We start from the raw sequence: 7,963 nt of genomic DNA, 5'->3' as shown, positions 1-7,963 counted from the left end.
ACTGGGTTTGGGGTTGGAATGTTCTTCCTTTTCTAGTTGCTTGAGCTGTCCCACTAACTTGTTCATTTCCTCTCTTTTTGTTCTCTTGAGGAAGGCTTGCAAAGCTATAAATTTTCCTCTTAGGACTGCCTTTGCAGTATCCTAGAGGTTCTGGTAGTTCATGTCTTCATTATTGTTTTACTCCAAAAAATTTGATAATTTCTTTATTAATCTCATTTATGACCCAGCTATCATTTAGCATAAGATTATTTAGTTTCCATGTCTTTGTGTGAGTTTTCAGGTTCCTGTTGTTATTGAGTTCAACTTTTATTCTATGATGGTCTAAGAAGATACAAGAATAATTTCTATTCTCTTAAATTTCCTGAGATTAGACTTATGACCTAAGATGTTATCAATTTTGGAGGATGTTCCATGCACTGATGAGAAGAATGTGTATTCAGTTTTGTTAGGATGAAATGTTCTGTATATGTCTGTTAAATCCAATTGTTGAATGGTTAATTTTAAGTCTAAGATTTCTTTTCTTAGAAACACATCCAAAGGGGTGTTAAAATCTCTGGCTATTATAGTGCTGGAGGAAATCAAGTTGTTCTTGTCAGTTAGAGTCTCTCTTATAAATTGAAGAGCATTCTGGTTGGGTGCATAAATATTAATAATTGAAGTCTCATCATGTTGAGTGTTTCCCTTAACAAATATGAAGTGACCATTCTTATCTTTCCTTAATTTTGTTGGTTTAAAGCCTATTGTATCTGCGAATAAAATTGCAACACCTGCTATTTTCTGATTTCCATTTACCTGAATTATAGATGACCATCCCTTCACCCTGAGCCTATATTTATCTTTTAAGGTAAGATGAGATTCTTATATGCAGAAGATATATGGCCTAAGTTTTTGTATCCAGTAAGCCAACCTGTGCCTCTTTACAGGAAAATTTAAGCCATTCACATTAATTGAGAGTAGTGATAAGCCTGGTATTATTTGGGTTGTCAAATTTTACAAAAGTCCAGAGGACATTTTTAATCCTTTCGCCACTGTAGAAGTTGGGTTTTGATCAAAATTTTCTGAGTGAGTTTACTTTGGTGGTAGAGCATCGTGGTGGTCATTGTGGAGGATGGGTAAATATCCTGGAGAGCTGGTTTAGTTATGGCAAATTTCTTCATCATGTGAATATCATTAAAGTATTTAATTTCTCCATCATAAATGAAACTCAGTTTAGCTGGATACAGGATCCTGGGTTGAAAATTGTTTTGTTTTAGGAGGTTGAAGGTAGATGACCATCCTCTTCTAGCTTGAAAAATTTCAGCAGAGAGATCTGCAGTTATTCTAATATTCTTCCCCTTGTAGGTTATGGTTTTCTTATGTCTGGCTGCTTGCAGTATTTTCTCGTTCATATTAACTTTGGTGAAGTTAATTACAATGTGTCTGGGAGATGCTTTATTTGGGTTGAGTCATGCTGGGTTCTGAAACTGTCCACTATCTGAATTTCAGCATCCTTTGTGATGTTTGGGGAGTTCTCCTTGATTATCTCTTGGAGAAGTGCATCTGTACCTTTTGAAGCAGCCTAATCGCCTTCAGGGATTCCTATAAAGCGAATATTAGTTTTCTTGGAATTATCCCAGAGCTCTCTGAGAGAATGATCCATCTTTGCTCTCTACTTCTCTTCCTCTGTGCATTTTGGAGCATTCAAAAGCTTTGTCTTCCATGTCAGAAATCCTTTCTTCTGCCTACTCCATTGTGTTGCTGAGGGATTCTACTGTATTTCTCATATCTTGGAAGGCTACAACTTCTTTTCCAAATGTGTCGAAATCTTTGCTGATTTTGTCTTTGAATTCATTGAATTTTTGAGACAACTTTTGAATTATTCCTAGAGTTGCTAATTCCAACTTACTTCCATTCTGTTAATCTTATTTGCAATCTAACGGGGCACCATCCACTTCACACTTGTAAGGTGAATCAGTCTCATTTGTGCTCCTTGAGGCCACGAGGCTCTGAGAAGGAAAATTTCCAGTACTTGGCCTGCAGTCACACATTAAAGGAAAGAAAATGCCAGAGACCCTTGCCAAGTCATAGCTGGAGACAGATAATTTGCCTGGGGCAATGGACCATTGCACTTAATCCCCTACCTCTATTCACACAAAAACTTTCAGTTAGTCATATAGGGAAGTAGTCAAACAGAACAGACAACCCAGCCCTTTGTGGTTCATCTCCATTGTTGTTTATCTCTAAACAAGCTATTCTTGGTTTAGAAAGGTGTGTACATAATTTGCTGTATTAACACTGATAAGGAATGTTGCCAGAGTTTTTCTGCTGATTCCTACCCATGATTGTTTTTCACCATTCAGCTAGCTTAGCAGGTAAGGTGAAATTGGATTAGGGGCATCTGAGGTTGTGGTTGACTAGCCTTTTACCAAAGAGCTGGGATTGGTGACTGCACTTTTCCTCTACAGCTTTGAAAAGGACCCATATAGTACTACATCCTGAGACTCTGGAGACCTGCTTGGTGTGGTGGGGATAGGTGGCTCTGTCTTATATTCAGTTGATCTCTGTCCAATCCTAGTGAATCAGTGATTCTGGGTTGAAATCTCAGCTTTGGAGAAATACAAGCAACTAAGACATCCCCCCTCCACAGGCAACACCTGGAAAAGGAAAGTCAAACCTTCCCACTACAATGAAACCAGAGTACCACCTTGGAGGGTCCTTGGTTGATTTGTCCAGTTCAAGAGTTCCAAACAAATTGTGCCAGTCAGCACCCACTCACTAGTGGGAGAGTTCAAAAGATCTTCAGCAACTAGATAGCAGCAGTCTACTGGTAGCTCAAGTGTGGCTTGCCCCAGTGCTCCAAGGAGCCAGACAGGCCTGTCCAGTATAAGATTTGGACCAAGAAGGCTGATGCCTCTTTCCCCACCTTGCTCCCCCTTCACCACAGGACTCTAGTAACCCCAGTCTCTGATAACCCCACTGCTAGTCTCTATTAATCCAGTCTCTGTGACCCAGTTCTGTCCAATTAGCAAATGTGCCAAGGCTTTGCGCCTGCCAGAGTCAAAGTAAAGTCAATACCTCCTCCTCTGGCTACCACCCTCTGCCACCAGCAAGCAAAGGGAGCTGAAGCCTGCCTGCCTCAGGTACTCAATGGCAAATGAGGAGTTTTCCGCCTGAGCTCAATCTAAACCTGAGGATATCTGGAAAGCAAATGTATTTCTCCCTCAGCCACCGTACCTTTTCCGCTGCTGTTCTGCAGTTCTGGTATCCCTATAGGGCAATGTCTAGTTCCTTCTCACAGACCACAGAGTTGGTATTCAAAATTAGACCCCAGAAGAATCACTCTACTAATGCTGATTCTGGGTGGGAGTTGTCTCCACTTGGGTTCACGCACCTCAGCAGTTCCCGAGACCCAAACCTCTGCCCACTGCTGAGATACACTTTCAGAGCAGGCCAGACACCTTCCCCTCTGTGTCTTTCTGTACTGTTACTAGATTCACAGATACAGCATAGCTGTGCTGCCTCCGTCTATGCAATGCCCAGTCCTAGCCAAGAAGTGCAGACATTCTGGTCTCTGCAGAGGTTGGACTTCTAGACCACCAGGCAAGGGGGGGAGGGAGGGTAGACTGGAAGTTCAAGGTGGCAGGAAAATATTTGTTCAAACTTCCTACCAGACAAGGGAATTCCTAGGCTCACAGCAGGGACTCTCTGGAGAAGGAGTCCCAGCTTCTGGCAAGTTGCTCTGGTGGGGTGAGAGAAGATAACCTCAGTTCACCACTCATTAGTAGAGATCCCACAGCAAGCAAGCAACTCTCTTGGGGGAGGGGATGGACACCCCATCCTCTTTGAGATGAATTCTGTACCTAAAATTTGTTTCTTTGGAGTTGCAGCTTGCCTTGGCAGAGAAGATGTTCAATTATCTATCTCTTCTCTCAATTCGGCTCCCACCCTTTGGCTTTGTTGGATTCTTTCTAGCTGTTATCTCTCCCTCTGGACTGGCACTTCTGTTGAAAGTAGGCTCCAGTTAGCCATCATCCCCCATTCCCCCTTGTTCTTATTGCATGTAAAAATTGGAGTTAGGGAAAATAGCCAACCCAAAGATTTAGCAAAACATAAGACATGTTGAAACAAAATCAGCAAATAAACAAATAAAGCCACCAGACACACAAGCACACAGATGCACTGACAATCAGAAACAAATAAACAAACAGGCAAAAAAAAAATAAAGAAAAAATAAAAATAGTTAATAAAGGGGCAGCACCTGTGGCTCAAAGGGGTAGGGCGCTGGCCCCATATGCTGGAGGTGGCAGGTTCAAACCCAGCCCCATATGCTGGAGGTGGTGGGTTTAAATCTAGCCCTGGCCAAAAACTACAAAAAAAAAAAAAAAAAAAACTCTAATAGCCTGATGGAAGCACTCTCAGCAACCATAAGAAGGGAAGAAGAGGGAAACAATAGTATTAATAATAATTTAAAAAAATTAACAGCTCCTACAAGAAAAGGAAAAAATACAAACGAGCAAAAAGAATAATCAAAGAAAAAAGAGAGAAAAAATGGCACCCACAACAAAAATATTCTTCTTTTTTTTTCTGCTACTCTTAGATGATATATTAACTTTATTTTCATTACATAAATTGAAGAAGAAAGATAATCAGATCCAGATATATTACAAGGCATTTAGGGAGGTGTGTTTTGTTGCCAAGCAGAAAATTATCTGAAATCTGCTTTTGCAATTGAAATGGATGTATTTAAAAGTATTGTCCTAGCTCCTTTCTTCTTTTATGTATGCCGTAGGAACTTTAGTAGGAATATATTATGTCGTGATATACTTTATGGACACCAGGTGGCTCCAAGAGTGGTTCCCAGGATTATACCTGATTCAAGCCTTACACTGTTTCTTTGGTGGTTGCCTGGCTACCCACTTGGCACTTAGACCCCGCTGAGTTGTTGATTCCACCAATTTAAAAAAATAAAAAAAAAAAAGAAAAAAATCTTCACAGGCAGGTTTCACAAATTCTCCCTGCAAAAGTTCCTGTGAAATGTGGGGGTATCCTGGACCTGCTTTGGGTGCAGGATGGCTGCCTGAAGGTGAGACTCAAATCACCACACCTGGCCCATGGGAAAAGATGCCTGTGATAGTCGCCATTTCTGAAATTTCAATATATGTCTGCTTCCTGACTGAGATCCTTCCAGCTTGCATGTCTCTCTAGCCACCTAGCCCCAGCTATGCTACTCCAGACTGCACCCCTATCTGACCACCAAATTCCACTCAGGATTCCACCCTTTACCAATCTTTCCACACAACACCTAGTTTCCCAGTGAACTGGGAATTGTAATCCTCCACAGGGGAGGGGCTGGTTACCACCACCATCTGCTGCTTCAGCAACAGCACAGAGATTTTTCTGGCAGTCTCTGCAGCTCCAGATTACACTTAGGGTCCAGCAATCCACCACTTTGCTGCACACCCCAAACTGCCTGCTTACACCAATATTCTCCTCCGGGAATGATCTAACCCAGTCACTCTCACCTGTTGTTCTGGGAGAGATGAGCTAAATGTCTATCCTGTCTTCCATCATGCTCTGCCTCCTTTGCTTTCTTTTTGAACAGTACAGTATTTCCCTTTACCTATTGTTTTTTTCTTTTTAGAGACAGAGTCTCACTTTGTCACCCTTGGTAGAGTCCCGTGGCTCCCGTGGCCTCACAGCTCACAGAAACCTCCAGCTCTTGGGCTTAGGCAATTCTCTTGCCTCAGTCTCCCAAGTAGCTGGGACTACAGGCGTGCACCACAACGTCTGGCTATTTTTTGTTGCAGTTTGGTGGGGCCAGGTTCGAACCCACCACCCTTGGTATATGAGACCAGTGCCCTACCCACTGAGCTACAGGCACTGCCCTTCCCTTTACCTATTCATCTACTATTTCTTACTTTGTCTATTTTCACAGTCTTGAATTATGTTATATTTTAATATAATTTGTATTTTTTTCCAGTGATTTCTGAACTCTTTCTTGGCATAAGGGCACCCTGCTCCTGCAGCCTCAGTGTCTCAGACACCACTTTCCTGCCCACATCCTGCAGGTGATGGTCTTTTGGTTGGTTTGCATGGAGTTGCTGCTGTCCAGGGCATCACCAAGGTTGAAGTCCTCCCCGTCATCCAGCAGGCGGCGGTAGGTGGCGATATCAGCCTCTTGCTTGACCTTGATGGTCAGCAGTGCCTCATACTGCTGGGTCTGGTGCTGTTCCTCTGCCCAAGTCTGTGCTAGTTCCAACTCCAAATGCAACAAGACCCCCTTGAGATGCTCCATCTGCATGGTGTATCCAGCCTCCACCTCCCTCAGGCTGTTCTCCTGAGAGAGAGTCAGATTTCTCATGGAGTCTGGGTCCATCTCCAAGGACTGGACTGTATGCTTTAGCTCTGTGAGCATCATATCAGCAGCCCCAACCTCAGCAGACTGTGAAGTGACCACTGTGGTGCTCTCCTCAGTCTGCTGGGACCAGTGGTACTTGTCCAACTGTCCTCGGTTCTTCCCAGCCAGCTCGTCTTACTAGGCCCACATCTTGCTCAGGTCCTGGGGTTTGGGGGCATCTACCTCCAAGGTCAAACTGGAGCTGGCGGTCTGGGTTTGTAGGCCTTTTACTTCCTCCTTGCGGTTCTTCTTCATGAAGAGCAGCTCCTCCTTGAGAGCCTTGATCCCTGCCTTCAGCTGCAGCCGAGTGACATTGGTGTCATCAGTGACCTTGTGGAGCCCATGGGTGTCACTCTCCACGGACTGGTGGGTGGCTAGCTCTGTCTCATACTTGACTCTAAAGTCATCAGCAGCAAGATGGGCATTGTCACTGTGCAGAACGATGCAGGCATTGTCCACAGGATTTGCAAAGATCTGAGCCCTCAGGTCCTCAATGGTCTTGAAGTAATGTGCTGCCCAGTCTCTGACCTGGGGCCCCTTCTTCTCCAGGTCCTCCCAGATTTTGCTCTCCAGCCTCTGATTTCTGGTCTCCAGGTTCCTCACTCTGTCCAGGTAGGGAGCCAGGTGGTCATTCAGTTCTTGCATGGTCTCCTTCTCAGTCCAGATGCCCCCCCATTCCCACCAGACCCCCAGCCATCCTTATGGCTAGCCCCCAGACCCCCAGCTGCCCTGGAAGCTGGTGGAGTGGGACACATAGATCCAGGAGCCCGAACCCCCGGTGCCTGCAAAGATGTTGGCTGCACTGCTGGATGGACACTGTAGCTGGGTGCCTGGACTGAGCCCAGGGACTGGTAATTGGTAGAGAAGGAGGTGGAGCAAAGGGTGAAGGAGATGATGTCCTAAGAGGAAGAGGAGAGGACAAGACTAGGGCCCCTAATTTCTATGATGTTACCTGACTTTAACTTTTCACCTGGATGCTTTTGAAAGTACACACTTTAAGACTTTTAAGTAGATCACTCATCCATACAATCTATTTTCCATTCATTTTCAGCTTTTCAATCTGAAATTTGAGAAACATTTGCTTTTGTAGTCTTTTTTATGTATTTATGATTTAATTTTTATTTAATTTTATTTAATGATTTTTATTTAATTCTTCAATCCATCTGGAATCTATTCTGGCATATGGTAAAGATTTAAATTACTACCTTCCTCTAAATAGTTAAGCAATTGTTTCAATACCACTTATTGAACACATTAAATATTTACATTTATTAAAGTATTTGAGGTTATAGGTTTACCTTTCAATTTAGAGTGTAGTTACATACATACAATTTAGAGTGTAGTTACATAATTTTCCGGGATATTTTAATTTTAAAATTTTCTACATAATTTATAATTATATTTTTTATCTGCTCTTTCATCTATAATTGCTTCAGGAGAATATTTTAACATTTCTGCTTATAGTTTCTACTTAAGAATCTTTTCTTATTGTTTATTTGGATTATTTAGACTCAGAGGATATGGCCTTTATTATCTTCTGTCTCTTAATTTTTTCTCTTTCTATATTTCCTGTTCTAAGATGCTGCT

General features: G+C 42.7%; 1 pseudogene; it reads right to left on the bottom strand.

The window, feature by feature from the left end:
- Positions 1–6,007: 6,007 nt before the first annotated feature.
- On the bottom strand, positions 6,008–7,091 carry LOC128588834 (keratin, type I cytoskeletal 18-like; annotated as a pseudogene).
- Between the last annotated feature and the right edge of the window lie 872 nt (positions 7,092–7,963).

Source organism: Nycticebus coucang, chromosome 6 (genome assembly GCF_027406575.1).
Source record: "Nycticebus coucang isolate mNycCou1 chromosome 6, mNycCou1.pri, whole genome shotgun sequence".
Lineage (NCBI taxonomy): Eukaryota > Metazoa > Chordata > Mammalia > Primates > Lorisidae > Nycticebus > Nycticebus coucang.
Note: the sequence above shows the minus strand (reverse complement) of the source record. Positions and strands in the feature narration are given on the sequence as shown.